This window comes from Aegilops tauschii, chromosome 3, assembly GCF_002575655.3.
Source record: "Aegilops tauschii subsp. strangulata cultivar AL8/78 chromosome 3, Aet v6.0, whole genome shotgun sequence".
Lineage (NCBI taxonomy): Eukaryota > Viridiplantae > Streptophyta > Magnoliopsida > Poales > Poaceae > Aegilops > Aegilops tauschii.
The window spans coordinates 15,891,462-15,907,634 of NC_053037.3; the positions used below are offsets into that span (position 1 = coordinate 15,891,462).

Below are 16,173 nucleotides of genomic sequence, written 5' to 3' on the forward strand. Positions count from 1 at the left end.
AGGCATGGCGATGCTGGCTCTGATACTAGATGTTAGCGTCCAACTTGATCTAGCTCACACTCTACTTACGTTCTGGACGTTTATGCGCACATGGGCCAACATTCTGCAGAGAGCCCACTCCATCCCAAAAACCCGGACTAAAAGGAGGAAGGAATCTCTCCCTTATAAGCTGGTCATGGCCTCCTCCCTAAGCAAGGTGGGACTAAACCGAGCCAGCCTCACCGGCCTACAGCAGCCCTAACACGTTAAGACATCAACAATCAGTGACAAGCCTCCACTATCTATTGCAAAAATGAAGAACCGTGTTGATTGCTTATCCTGAATATGATTTTGGGCGAATAGGATCTGACTAGCTTCTAAATCTGCTGAACTGTACTGATCATAGTGTGAAACTAATTTTTCTTTTGCTCTTCTAAAGGCCATTTGCAATGATTCATAATTTGCCAGAGGAGATGGCTCAGTTGGAAATTATGTTCAGTTTCTTTATTCTTATGCTAATTCTATGTCCATTTGTAAGACGGCTGGTGATGTTCAGAATAATAAGCGAAGTGCAGAACGAAATTAATGGGGCCGAGATTAGCGGTTTCCTTTCCTTTCCCCTCGGAAGGCGAACAGGAAGGCGACTTTGTCCCCTCGATCTGCCGCCGGCCAGGCCGGTGGTTCCTTCCCTCTCCGTCTGCCGCTCCGGCGACGGGAGAGGGCGGGAACCCCGGTCCCGTGCTTCCGGTATGTAGATAGTAGGGTAGTGGTTCCCGGAGTTGCCGTCATGGTGGGGGTGTCGGTGTCGGTGTGGAATAAAGATGTTGGTGGTTCCCCCTCATCCCGGCGAGGCCTTTGCCGGAACCGGCAAACTGTCGGCTTTAGGTGCTCTCGGATCCTTCGATCTGGTGAGCTTTGGTGCTCCGAGCAAAGCGCTGGATCTGCCGGCGCAGGTTTGTGGTCTCTAGATCTTTGCAGGTTCTTCTCCTCAACGACGAATTGGTAACGGTGACTACAGTAGACTGTTTAAGCAACTAAGCAACTCAAGTCCCATGGCGACTACAAATCATGAGTGGCCGCTGCACTATTCTTGTATGTTCTTCTATTTTCAATGGAAGCATTCAATCATATTTGTTTTTTTCTCACAGCAGTTTATATACCTCTCCATGGATCATTCAGGTGTAAAAATATGGATTTTCACTTTTGACCTGCAGTATTTGACGGTCTCTATGTGGAGGGTTTCAGAACTTCCTCTAGGTGCACACCTGATTACTAGGGATACACGCTTGCAACTAGCAAAAATTGCAAGATGCAGTGTCGCGTTTTCTCTTTCCAATGCATGGTAATGAAGCCTGTTAACCCTCAAGTGTTATATGTGCGCTTGTGTGTTGGTACTTCTGAGAACTGAAAATATTTTGTTTTCAGGTATCTGTTCAGGTGGATGACCGCTAATGTATGTGGGATATGGATGTCTTCATATTTGTGGTGGGTACAAGTAATGTTAAATTGAAATTTGAGGTCCTCTTTTCATTACAACCAGTAGCGAAATTTAGGTTTTGGTGAGAAGAAAGGTGAACCTAATGGCTATAGCACTATTGAGAAGAATGTTTCAGTCGCTGGAGAAATTGAGGAACAAATGAAGTTGATAGAAGAACGAGTAATAAAGATCTATTAAACATATATATAGATTGGTTGGCAATAAAGATCGACATAAAATAGCATTACTTGTTTTGGGCATAGCTAAACGTACAAGCTTAATACTACTGAAATTCTAAAATCTATTTGTATGTGTTCGATCAGAAGTAATGTTTGGTTTTGTTCATAGGTTGTCCCCTGTTTTGTCATTCCACCTAACTGAAAGAGATTGTAATTGGGTCAACAAATGGCATACATTTTTTTTTCGGTAGACAAACCTATTTTGTTGAAAATCTGAACTTTGTAGTTCAGTAGCTAACTAGCTATTGTGTAGGTGTATTTCAATCTTATGGCTTTTTTTGCTTGAGATTCGTATATACTGTATGATGTTGAGTTTGTTCACATTAACCTATGTTCCTATTTTGCTGAGCTATCCACTGAAATTTGCTTAAGTTCTTCTTAATTCCCCGTGTTTACTACCACTGTACCACTAGATTTGATATGTTTTTATTTAGTTCCATTTAATATTGGTTCAGCTATATTATGGGTGGCTTTGGCATTTTTCCCTTACAATCGTGTGTCTGACGAATTATGGGGTGTGCCTCTTTCACACTAATGTTTGTTGCAAACTGATCATGAAATTCAATTACTTCAGGTCTTCACTTACAACATGATTTACCTCCAATTCTTTGCTCCTTTTGTTTCATCACAAAGCAATGAAGTTTAGTAGCATAACTTCTAGTAGTATTAAGAAAATCCATATTGAAGGGACTTAAGATACTTCTATGTTTCATTTTGATGACACTCTCAGGTGTAAGACTAGTTAGACTTAGACAATGTCGTAAGTACTCCGTCCGTCCCAAAATTCTTGTCTTAGATTTGTCTTGATACAGATGTATCTAATACTAAAATGTGACTTCATACATGCGCATTTAGACAAATGTAAGACAAGAATTTTGGAACAGAGGGAGTAGTTGCTAGACACAGACTAGTTCAATACGGCGACTCCCACCATTGAAGCTGGCACAGTTTGATAAAAGACATGGTTAGTGAGCATTTTTAACAATAGTTACAGAAGTTGGCTTTTGTCTTGTTTCTCACTATACTTTTGATTCACTTGCAGCTAGCATGTTACGGGTTCATGTGATTGTGATGAATTTGGTACATCCAAAGTCCCACTGCGATATCTTTGATTTTGACATTACGTTATTTCTAGTTCAGGGCAGTGAAGCCTATTAGTCCTGAAGTGTTATATGTGCTTCTGTGATGGTGGCCACTACCTGTTTGTTGGTATACTTTCAAGAATTGAAAATATTCTGTCTTTTCAGTATCTGTTCAAGTGGATGACGGTTAATGTACGAGGGATAGAGAGTCATGTCTTCATATTTATGGTCGGTAAGAGTAATGTGCAATTGAAATTGAAACCTTCATTTACTAATAACCAGTAGCAAAGTTCAGGTTTTGTGAGAAGAAAAGTGAACCAAAGGCTACAGTACTATTAGTAGGATACTGTGTTGCTTCCAGCCCATGGATAAGAATGTTTCAGTCGCTGCAGAGATAGCTAAACAGATGAAGTTGGCGTAAAATCTATGGTCACCTACTGCTTGAAGATCAAGTTCGACAGTAGTCAGTTTGCAAATTCGGTAGCATTCAATTTTGTAATAGTGATTTCTGAAAAATAATAATCATGCCGCTGGTTACTTAGTGCTCAGTGGCATTCAGTTACATCCAAACGAATTTTATTTGTAATCTTAAGATGGCTTTTGTTACTACTACATGGAATCTAGTATTTATTAGATCGCTTTGTTATTCCATGGTTACCAAAAATTCCTTGTGTACAAAAGAGACCTATGTTTCTTACGGTTACTAAAAATGCCTCCTACAGAATTGTGATAGTGGCCTATGTTACTTAAATCAATCACGTACCATATTTCATTTTTAGTAGAGAACCGGTGTACTTAGTCCAATGTAAACAGCAATATATCTAAGGCAAAATACCTGAACTATAGAAAGGCAGACTTATATCTGAAAAAAAATCAAGAACGCCTCACTACTGTAAGATTACCTGATTAGCCGTAAAATTACAGCAAGAGGCGCTCTGTGGGTTGCTCGACTACAGGAAGTAATTTTATTTTATTTGAAATGGCTACAGGAAGTAATTGACTCACATGCAAACTGTAAGATTACCTTGCACTCTTTTCTTTACAGTTGTTTTAGTGCGGAGACCCGTTGCTATAATATTACCTCACAAAAGTTCTGCTGGAGACCCGTTGCTATAATATTACCTCACAAAAGTTCTGCTTCTTACTGTCTGTGGTTTTGGACGTGGTTGCACAAGTTGGCTTGGGTGAGGAATAAGACCCAGGGTGACGAATAGCACGACCCTAATTTCAAAAATTGTTCCCAAGTCTTCCCCGTCCGCCGCAGTGGCCCAGCGCCGGAACAGCAATACATGGGCCGCCAGTTCAGGGCTAATTTTTTTTAAATAATACATTTTTTATTAATTTGCACAAATATTACGCTGATATTTTTATTTTCAAAAATAAAATCCTATCAGCCAGCAGCAGGCTGATTGGCCAGCAGCAAGCTGATTGGCCGACCCTGTCGGCTAGCTATGGGCTGATTGGGTCCTGTCAGCCTACGTCTCGGCTCACATAATATTTTTTTCAACAACGACAGACAAGTATTAAGCAGCACCTTAAAATATCCGCACTACTAAATATTCGACATGTATATATATTACGGAATATTAACGGTCTACAAAAATTCACACGCCTGCAAAAATATTACGAATATTTGCGGGAGCAACTACAAATACTGACACACCTAAATATTTCACATCCACATATAGTACGGATTATTATGAAATATTGATGGAGCAACTAAAAAAATTCACACACGTACAAATATATTACAAATATTTGCGGGAGCAACTACAAATATTGATAGATTTAAATGTTTGACATCTACATATATTTCGGATATTGCCGGAGCAACTTCAAATACTGACACACCTAAATATTTCACATCCACATATAGTACGGATTATTACGAAATATTGACGGAGCAACTAAAAAAATTCACAGACGTACAAATATATTACGAATGTTTGCGGGAGCAACTACAAATATTGACAGATTTAAATGTTTGACATCTACATATATTTCGGATATTGCCGGAGCAACTTCAAATACTGACACACCTAAATATTTCACATCCACATATAGTACGAATTATTACGAAATATTGACGGAGCAACTAAAAAAATTCACAGACGTACAAATATATTACGAATGTTTGCGGGAGCAACTACAAATATTGACAGATTTAAATGTTTGACATCTACATATATTTCGGATATTGCCGGAGCAACTTCAAATACTGACACACCTAAATATTCCACATCCACATATAGTACGAATTATTACGAAATATTGACGGAGCAACTAAAAAAATTCACAGACGTACAAATATATTAGGAATATTTGCGGGAGCAACTACAAATATTGACAGATTTAAATGTTTGACATCTACATATATTTCGTATATTGCCGGAGCAACTTCAAATACTGACACACCTAAATATTTCACATCCACATATAATACGGATTATTATGGAATATTAATGAGACAACTAGAAAAAATTCAATCAGCTAACAGTTGGCCGACAGGACCCAATCAGCCCACAACTGGCCGACATGTTCACCACCTCCTGGCCGATTGGCCTATCAGCCATCTGTAGGCCGACAGGAGGCCAATCAGCCCGCGGTTGGCCGACTAGGGCCAATCGGCCTGCTGCTGGCTGATTGGATATTATTTTTGAAAATAAAAATATCGGCGCAATATTTGTGCAAATTAATAAAGAAAATGTATTATTTAAAAAAATCTCGACCGAACCTCGTTCTAAAATACTGTATTAACAAAAACGTATTGCATAACGTAGCCATATTGAGACTGTTACTCTTTAGAATGCCTGAGTTGTCAAAAAAAAAATCCTGTTTTTGCTCCCGTCAAAAGTATATTCATGTTCTTGCGATGCTACTTTAGTATGGCTAGCAGTTAGCACCAATGATTGATTGAAGAAATTGGACCAGGATTTCTGGCTCCCGGACCTCTTGTGCATAATTATCCTGCCAAGCAATCACAATGATGGGTAATATAACAAATTTTTATGTACCAAGTTCACTTTATTTTTGCAGAGGCCATGAAAATGAACAACTTTGCATACACAAATTTCAATGCACATAGTATCAAACATCTACATGTTTTTTTGAAGAAGTATTAAGTGTATTTACCATGCCTACACTAGTAAAGGCCGGTGATCGAAGTAGAAGTACCAACGGCTCAGTGTCATGAACCTTCTCCATCTGATTCAGTAAGGGGGAATTAGCCTCCTTGTCAAATGGCTATTCTTGACAAAGGGTACCGCTTATACCATAGTCTACAATGTAGCGGATATAGTTTAATGGTAAACTAGCAAAAGAGCCCGTGCGTTGCAATGGGAGAGTAAATAACACATGTTCTTAACCCAATAATCATGACTGAAGACCTTAATGTGTTCACATCTTTTATTTTCACATGGCATCACATTTGTGTTGTTGATGGTGGTCTCAGTGCTCACACAACGAAAGCGTGTTTGAATGCGGTCAGTTCTAAGACGTCTCTCTCTCGCGCACACTCGCTCGAAATAAAATGAGAAATATGTTCTTTATCCCCACGAGGTTTTTCACAGGTGTGCATGCGTGGTTATCGATATTTTCTTTCCTCTCTATCAGTAAGAAAGAAAAACGGATCGTACATTATAGATTAAGTTCACACCAAAATAATATTTTAGAAAAATTTAACAGCTAAAAATAGCATCATATTTAGATTCTACACATTTTTCTAATCAAGTTTCATATATAACATGTTAAAATCGGAGTTATGGTTTAAAAGATATTAATAATTTTGTTTTAGATAAACTGCGGATTGATTAACCGAAAAGACAGGGGGTTTTATGTTAAAACGAAAAAACGCTTTGGTTGACTTAAATTTGGACTGCGGGCTGATTACCTAAAACATCAAGGGGGTTTCCAAGAAAATACAAAAAAAGGGTTCGGGAGTGACTTAAACGTGTACCGCGGGTTTATTTACGGAAAACAGAGGTTTTTTTGCAAAATGTATGACGGACGACCAGAAACCCAATTTGCTTTATTATTAGGTAAAGAAAAGTGAGATTCGTTTTATTAATAACTGAATTTGATATACTTAAGGCATCCTTAAGTTTTTTATTTTTATATTCTGATGAAAACTTTAGCTCTTATAAACGACTAAATCCTTTTCCTCTCAATAGTATCTAGCGGGCTGGAGAAGTAATCATGTAATAGATGGAATGCTTGGGGTTGGGGGGTTATGTTGGGAACTTTCTTCCAATTTCAGTTCCGTGTCAAGGGAAGTTCAATCAATTTTCTTTCTGGACGAAGTAATTCATGTCTCGTGCAATAGCTGAATCACTCAAAACCTCTGGAGAATCACAATGTTGGCTCTTTAGATTCAACAGAGGGAGTAGTATGCATTGCTGTGACAGAAAGTGGTGTAATCTAGCACTAGTGTACTGTTGCAAATCCATCTAAGGACTAAATAAGCCTAGAGGTGAGGTAGTGTTGAAATATATTGCCCGCCTCTCTCCATTAGTTTGGACTTTTGGATAAGTTGACTGGAGTATGAATTCATATTCAAGAAAATACTTGATATAAATTATGGTTGGGCGTGATGGTTCGAGAATTTGTGATGTTTTAGTAGAGATTTTTGCTCGGTTTCACTGGAATTCTTATTACTCTTCGGTTATTTCTAACGCTAATTCGTCGAAAGAGAAGATCATCCACTTCCTCAATGTTTGGCAGGAAATTTCATCTATGGAAGGAAACCAAGGATGATTGCTGCACATGAAGCCAAATGTAGCAATTTCCTGGAGAAACTGAAGTCACCCGATGAATCAGAGTAAAAGACGGCGTTCCATACAACCGCAAGTGCTCGCATCAGTGGTCGTATGGACTGCCATCGGCTCCACAACGTCTATACAAGCAACTTTCGTAAAGGGCCAGAGGGGAGAATAGAACCCTAGCCACCGCCACGCCACCAGAACAGAAGAAGGGAGGATCTGAAGAACTTTCGAAGATGTTCTTAGTCTTCAGTTCTTTCATCTCCATCTCCATCATCATCATCATCATCACCCTTTTCATTATTTTAAGAGGAATTCCAATTGGGAGAACAATTGTAATATTACTCAATCTCGTTCAGAGATCAAGAATATTTGAATTATCCATTTCATCTTATTGTAGATCTTCACGGTATTATTGATATGGTTTTCATTGGATTTATCTCTGTTGTGATTGATTCCCCTCTTACGACGCATGAGTAATTCCCCCTAGGTGTTGGAGATGTAGGTAAGTGGTAAGATTAATTTGTGCCTATTCTATATGTCGTCATTTGCATTCGTAGTAGTATGATCTATGTAGTATGTTGTTATGCTGTGGTAAACTCTGTGTGTTGTGTCTTATTTAAGGGCTCATCCACCATGATCTCAAGACCTACACAGGTAACTGATTCGTCTCCAATGTATCTATAATTTTTTATCGTTCCATGCTGTTATATTATCATTCTTGGATGTTTTACAATCATTTTATAGCAACTTTATATCATTTTTCGGGACTAACCTATTGACATAGTGCCAAGTGCCAGTTGCTGTTTTCTGCTTGTTTTTTACATCGCATGAAATCAATACCAAACAGAGTCCAAACGCAGCGAAACTTTTTGTGGATATTTTCTGGAACCAGAAGACACACGATGGGCCAAGAAAGTACCTGAGGGGTGCTCCGAGGGGAGCGACGAAAATCAATTCCAGCCGCTGCAAGTTCTAGAAACACCAGATCCAATCTAGAAACCATCATGGAGGGGTTCATCATCCTCATTGGTGCCTCTCTGATGATGCGTGAGTAGTTCCCTGTAGACCTACGGGTCCGTAGTTAGTAGCTAGATGGCTTCCTCTCTCTCTTTTGATTCTCAATACAATGGTCTCTTGGAGATCTATTTGATGTAACTCTTTTTGCGGCGTGTTTGTTGGGATCTGATGAACTTTGAGTTTATGATCAGATCTATGTTTTTATCCATGAAAGTTATTTGAGTCTTTTGATCTCTTATATGCATGATTACTTATAGCCTCGTATTTCTTCTTCGAATCTTTGGTTTAGTTAGGCCAACTAGATCGATTTTTCTTGCCATGGGAAGAGGTGCTTTGTGATGGGTTCGATCTTACGATGCTTGATCCCAGTGACAGAAGGGGAATCGACACGTATGTATCGTTGCTATTAAGGATAACAAGATGGGGTCTATTTCTACATAAATAGATCTTGTCTACATCATGTCATCGTTCTTATTGCATTACTCTGTTTTTTCATGAACTTAATACACTAGATGCATGCTGGATAGCGTTCGATGTGTGGAGTAATAGTAGTAGATGCAGGCAGGATTCGGTCTACTAATCTTGGACGTGAAGCCTATATAATGATCATTGCCTGGATATCATCATGATTATTTGAAGTTATATCAATTGCCCAACAGTAATTTGTTTACCCACCGTATGCTATTTTTCTCAAGAGAAGCCACTAGTCAAATCTACGGCCCTCGGGTCTATTTTCTCATCATATACTTTTAGATCTATTTTGCTATTTGCCTTTTTATTTATTTGCAACTTTTATTTTCAGATCTATTAATCCAAAAACACGAAAGTACCTTGCTGCAATTTTTATTCATTTATTTGATCTCGCGTTCCCGCGAGATCTATTTATCCAAACTACTACAATTTTACCTATCTTTTTACCTGTGAGGGATTGAAAACCCCTCTCTTACGTCAGGTTGCAAGTATTGTTTGGAAACGTAGCATACAATTTAAAAAAAATCCTACGCTCATGCAAGATCAATCTAGGAGATGCATAGCAACGAGAGGGGAGAGTGTGTCCACATACCCTCGTAACCGAAAGCGGAAGTGTTTTCTTAATGCGGTTGATGTAGTCGAACGTCTTCTCGTTCCGACCGATCTAGTACCAAACGCATGGCACCTCCGAGTTCTACACACGTTCAGCGCGATGACGTCCCTCGAGCTCTTGATCCAATAGAGGGTCGAGGAAGTAGATGAGTTCCGTCAGCACGACGGCGTGGTGATGGTGCTGGCGATGTGATCCGCGCAGGGCTTCGCCTAAGCACCGCGAGAATATGACTGGAGGCGTAAAATGTGGAGGGGGCACCGCACACGGCTTGGAACAATTGATGTGTCTTCTAGGGGCGCCCCCCGTATATAAAGGAGGGAGGGAGAGGAGGCCGTCCCTAGGCGCGCCCCAAGTAGGAGGAGTCCTACTTGGGGTCCTAGTAGGATTTGCCCCCCTTCCTTTTACCGAAGGGGGGAAAGGGGAAGGAGAGAGAGGAGGAGGAGGAAAGGGGGGCGCCGCCCCCTCCCCTTTTCCAATTCGGACTCCTCCCTGGCGGGGTTGCCACCCCTTTGTGGGCTGGTGTGCCTCCCTTCTATGGCCCATATCTTCCCCCAGGCGGTTTCGATAACCCCCCGGTACTCCGATATGTACCCGATACATTTTGGAACACTTCCGGTGTCCGAATACTACCTTCCAATATATCAATCTTTACCTTTCGACCATTTCGAGACTCCTCGTCATGTCCATGATATCATCCGGGACTCCGAACAACCTTCGGTCACCAAAACACATAACTCATATAATACATATCGTCATCGAACTTTAAGCGTGCGGACCCTACGGGTTCGAGAACTATGTAGACATGACCGAGACACCTCTCCGGTCAATAACCAATAGCGGAACCTGGATGCTCATATTGGTTCCTACATATTCTACTAAGATCTTTATCGGTCGAACCATTATGACAACATACGTTATTCCCTTTGTCATCGGTATATTACTTCCCCGAGATTTGATCGTCGGTATCTTCATACCTAGTTCAATCTCGTTACTGGCAAGTCCCTTTACTCATTCCATAACGCATCATCTTGAAACTAACTCATTAGTCACTTTGCTTGCAAGGCTTCTTATGATGTGCATTACCGAGAGGGCCCAGAGATACAACTCCGATACTCGGAATCGGAGTGACAAATCCTAATCTCGATCTATGCCAACCCAACAAACACCTTCGGGGATACCTTTAGAGCATCTTTATAATCATCCAGTTACGTTGTGACATTTCACAGCACATAAGGCATTTCTCCGGTATCCGGGAGTTGCATAATCTCATAGTCGGAGGAATATGTATTTGACTTGAAGAAAGCAATAGCAATAAAACTGAACGATCATTATGCTAAGCTAACGGATGGGTCTTGTCCATCACATCATTCTCCTAATGATGTGATCCCATTCATGAAATGACAACACATGTCTATGGTTAGGAAACTTAACCATCTTTGGTAAACGAGCTAGTCTAGTAGAGGCATACTAGGGACACGGTGTTTTGTCCATGTATTCACACATGTATCAAGTTTCCGGTTAATAAAGTTCTAGCATGAATAGTAAACATTTATCATGAAATAAGGAAATATAAAATAAGAACTTTATTATTGCCTCTAGGGCATATTTCCTTCAGTCTCCCACTTGCACTAGAGTCAATAATCTAGTTCACATCGTCATGTGATTTAACACCAATAGTTCACATCTCCATGGGACCAATACCCAAAGGGTTTACTAGAGTTAATAATCCAGTTCACATCACCATGTGATTAACACCCAAAGAGTACTAAGGTGTGATCATGTTTTGCTTGTGAGAGAGGCTTAGTCAACGGGTCTGCCACATTCAGATCCGTATGTATTTCGCAAATTTCTATGTCTACAATGCTCTGCATGGAGCTACTCTAGCTAATTGCTCCCACTTTCAATATGTATCCAGATTGAGACTCAGAGTCATCTGGATCGCCGAAAAAACTTGCATCAACGTAACTCCTTACGACGAACTCTTTATCACCTCCATAACCGAGAAATATTTCCTGAGTCCTCTAAGGATAATTTTGACCGCTGTCTAGTGACCTACTCCCGGATCACTATTGTACCCCCTTGCCAAACTCATGGCAAGGCACATAACTGGCCTGATACACAGCACAACATACTTTATAGAACCTATGACTGTGGCATAGGGAATGACTTTCATTCTCTCTATATTTTGCCGTGGTCGGGCTTTTGAGTCTTACTCAACTTCACACTTTACAATACAGGCTAGAACTCCTTCTTTGACCGATCCATTTTGAACTCTTCCAAAATCTTGTCAAGGTGCGTGCTTTGTGAAAGTCCTATTAAGCGTCTCGATCTATCTCTTATAGATCTTGATGCCCAATACATAAGTAGCTTTACCGAGATCTTTCAATGCATTTTTTATTCAAGTATCCTTTTATGCCATCCAGAAATTCTACATCATTTCCAATCAACAATATGTCATCCACATATAATATTAGAAATGCTATAGAGCTCCCACTCACTTTCTTGTAAATACAGACTTCTCCAAAAGTCTGTATAAAACCATATGCTTTGATCACCTCATCAAAGCGTATACGCCAACTCTGAGATGCTTGCACCAGTCCATAGATGGATCGCATGAGCTTGCACACTTTGTTAGCACCTTTAGGATCGACAAAACCTTCTGGTTGCATCATATACAACTCTTCTTTAAGAAATCCATTAAGGAATGCAGTTTTGACATCCATTTTGGCAGATTTCATAATCATAAAATGTGGCAATTGCTAACATGATTCGGACAGACTTAAGCATCGCTACGGATGAGAAAGTCTCATCGTAGTCAACTCCTTGAACTTGTCAAAAACCTTTTTGCGACAAGTCGAGCTTTGTAGACAGTAACATTATCACCAGCGTCAGTCTTCTTCTTGAAGATCCATTTATTCTCTATGGGTCACCGATCATTGGGCAAATCAATTTATTCTCGGATGAGCTACTTTCCAAATTGAGAGCAGGTACAATTACCTCATCAAGTTGTACTTTTCTCCCACTCATCTTTCGAGAGAAACTCCTTCTCTAGGAAGGTTCCATTCTTGGCAACAAAAATCTTGCCTTCGGATCTGTGGTCGAAGGTGTACCCAATTGTTTCCTTAGAGTATTCTATGAAGACACATTTCTCCGATTTCGGTTCGAGCTTATCAGGCTAAAGCCTTTTGACATAAGCATCGCATCCCCAAACTTTAAGAAACGACTGCTTAGGTTTATTGCCAAACCACAGTTCATACGGTGTCGTATCAACGGATTTTGATGGTGCCCTATTTAAAGTGAATGCAGCTTGTCTCTAATGGATAACCCCAAAATGATAGTGATAAATCGGTAAGAGACATCATAGATCGCACCATATCCAATAAAGTACGGTTACAACGTTCGGACACACCATTTCGCTATGGTGTTCTAGGTGGCGTGAGTTGTGAAACTATTCCACATTATTATAAATGAAGGCCAAACTCGTAACTCAAATATTCTCCTCCACGATCAGATCATAGAAACTTTATTTTCTTGTTACGATGATTCTCCACTTCACTCTGAAATTCTTTGAACTTTTCAAATGTTTCAGACTTGTGTTTCATTAAGTATACATACCCATATCTTATTAAATCATCTGTGAAGGTCAGAAAATAACGATACCCACTGCGAGCCTCAGCACTCATCGGACCGCATACATCTGTATGTATTATTTCCAGTAAGTCATTGGCTCACTCCATTGTTCCGGAGAACAGAGTTTTAGTCATCTTGCCCATGAGGCACGGTTCGCAAGTATCAAATGATTCATAATCAAGTGATTCCAAAAGTCCATCTTTACGGAGTTTCTTCATGCGCTTTACACCGATATGACCTAAACAGCAGTGCCACAAATATGTTGCACTATCATTATCAACTTTGCATCTTTTAGCATACTAGTAAGTACGTACGTGCAACGCACGCATAGACGTCTGTCACATTATGTTTGTTAATGAATAAATAAGGATTAGCTGAGATGATAAGTACAATATTTTTCAAAATATTCCTAGGATAACAACTTAATTATTAGAAGTGCATTGCCTGACCATTTACACAAAAAATTAAGAGCTGAATTGAACAGTGGGAAAAAATGGATCTTCAATATTAAACAAGGTGTTTGAGCCAGCCAAAAAAAATAGGAACTATGATAACAACATCCATGATAAAAAACAGAAAATACATGGATAACTATGACATGTTTGCTCTTCATATGAAGACTCAGCTACTCCCTGATTCATTTAGTCGATTCTTATTAGGCTTTTATGAGCATAGTTTAAACAACAATAGTGCATGAAAGGAACCAAAACTGGCAAGGAACTCCTTTCGGGAAATCAATTCTTAAGTGTTGAGGACAACTGGATTCCCTCCAACTTGAGTGGTAAAAGAGGTTGCTTTGGTTTCCTGAAAATCATCATGAAACCATTGAGAAGTTATCAAAATATGCCTGAATAGAATTGACAGTTGTGAAGTTAAATCAGAATACATGTCCAGTAAGACATCTCTAATGAAAACTCAATTTATTACATAGATCTCATATGCTTCTTTAATTCTGGCTGATCAACTTTAATCAATATTTCCATGATGAAAATAACAACTACTCTCACATCCGCCCATAAATTTTATAAATATAGTATTGCAATCTCAAAAAGAATATTGTAGCAGCAATTTCGTTAACATAGTTGTACTATTGCTAGTTCGACGGAACAAAGGGATATACACCAGCGGAAAGCACCTTCTTACTGTAGGTTAGAATTTGCAGTGCAGCAAGGCTGGTGTTTTCTTACCACTGGCCAATCATATTTCATTAGAGATAGTAATTCTCAATTGAAATGTAATTTAAGAATATAGAGGCGATGCATTATCAGTACCTTCTATGGGCAGCCCATCCACATAAATTGGATAAAAATGGGTTCATACTTCATTGTCCGACTTGAATCAAGGCTACTACAGCTTTTCAGTAAAAACACATTGCCATCCTATTAGTAGTAGGCTCAAGGAAGCATCAATACATATAATTTGTTAGATTTTCTGTATGATGGTGGTGATTTTGCTGCAAGTATCGACTAACACAAATACACCTGAAATACATAACACCCTAGCAGAAATCTAAGATACAAAAAACATATGCTTTGCCGACTTTTGATATGTTTCAGACCTTGATTTAAGCCATTCTTACACATGGATACATGAACCTTCGTTTTGACGGTCTTGATGGTCTTGTGAATTACAGAAATATGAGCGGTGGCTGGACGAAACGTGTTCGATGCAGTATGGGAGCTAAATCACTCCAGTAGATTAGTGCCAAACCTACCCCGGTAGTCATAGGCAAGCAAGAAGAGCACACTGAAAGTCAGATAGTGGTGGGTGGGCATAGAGAGAAGATAAGATCGACCCACCCAAGCAAGCAAAGCCAGTGAACCCATGGCGGAAGCGGAGGTGCACTTGCTGGAGCAGATCCACGTGGCGCCGGCGGCGAGGACACCCGTCTTCGGAGCTCCCCATCACTTCTTCGACGACCTCGCCTGGCTCTTCATGGACTCCTTCGAGCGCCTTTTCTTCTATCCCCCACGTCGACCGGGCCACCGTGTTCCCGCTGCCTTCCTGCCTGACGTGCTCCCCCGCTTCTTCCGGCTCGCCGGCACCATCCTTAGCCCCGCCGCCCGGTGCTTCTCCTACTCAAACGGCCATGATGCGCTCGACCTCGTCCTCGCCGTGTTAATGGAGGACTTCAACTGGCTTGAGTATGAGATTACCCCTCCTTTGCTGAATCAAGATGGTAGTAGCTTGAGTATTCATTAAATCAAAATATGGATCAACTTCAAGATAATGCCACAAGATTTATCTTTCAGTGTCAGAGTCTGACAATCAACATTCTATATGATCCATTCCGTTTTTCTGTAAGTGCACTCCATTGTTTTAAGAGTGTGGCCTTACCTCCCTGTAGGAGATCAAGATCCCAGTCCTGTCCATTCTGTCGCGTCAGCCTCAAGAGAGTCAACTCCGCCGACCTGTGGATATACACTGATAACAGAGACATAGTCGACTGTTCAACGATAGAACCTGAGGCAACCGCAGTGATCCCTGCATCTGTTTTCGAGGAATATGGTTCCCACGTCAAGCGAGCCTGCGCTCGGTGCGGACGAGCCCGCTGTGTCCCATGCGGCCGTCTCTGCTCGTCGGAGGAGAGGGACCCACCGCCGCCGACGCAGATCGATCGCGCTGTGTCCCCCGCCGCCGCCGCTGCTCGATAGAGGAGAGGAACCCCGCCGCCAACGATGGCCGAGCCCGCTGCGTCTCGTGCCGCCGCTGCTGCTGGAGGGAGGAGAGGGACCCCGGCGGCGTCCTGTGGCGGCGGCGAGGAGGAGAGGGAAGGGAGGGAGGGGAGTGGGGAACGATGGAGGCGAGGCAGGACGAAACGTGGCCTCTCATTTTCTTTTTTTTCGGACGGCAGACGTGGGCTCTCCTGATTTTTTTACGGGACACGTTGGCTCCCCTTTTCGTG

At 40.8% G+C, this 16,173-nt stretch overlaps 2 long non-coding RNA genes across 3 annotated transcripts; one reads left to right on the top strand and one right to left on the bottom strand.

The window, feature by feature from the left end:
* Positions 1 to 229: 229 nt before the first annotated feature.
* LOC109776949 (uncharacterized) lies at positions 230 to 3,389 on the top strand. Of its 2 annotated transcripts, XR_006671601.2 has the most exons (4): positions 230 to 1,071; positions 1,194 to 1,321; positions 1,405 to 2,659; positions 2,738 to 3,389. It is a non-coding gene; the product is annotated as an uncharacterized lncRNA (long non-coding RNA). The 2 variants fall into 2 exon arrangements; XR_002236174.4 differs by having other exon boundaries at positions 249 to 1,071; positions 1,405 to 3,389.
* A 10,380-nt stretch (positions 3,390 to 13,769) lies between these two features.
* LOC141042226 (uncharacterized) lies at positions 13,770 to 15,849 on the bottom strand. Its single transcript, XR_012204064.1, has 3 exons — positions 15,606 to 15,849; positions 15,068 to 15,434; positions 13,770 to 14,072 (listed from the first exon to the last, which is right to left on the bottom strand). It is a non-coding gene; the product is annotated as an uncharacterized lncRNA (long non-coding RNA).
* Between the last annotated feature and the right edge of the window lie 324 nt (positions 15,850 to 16,173).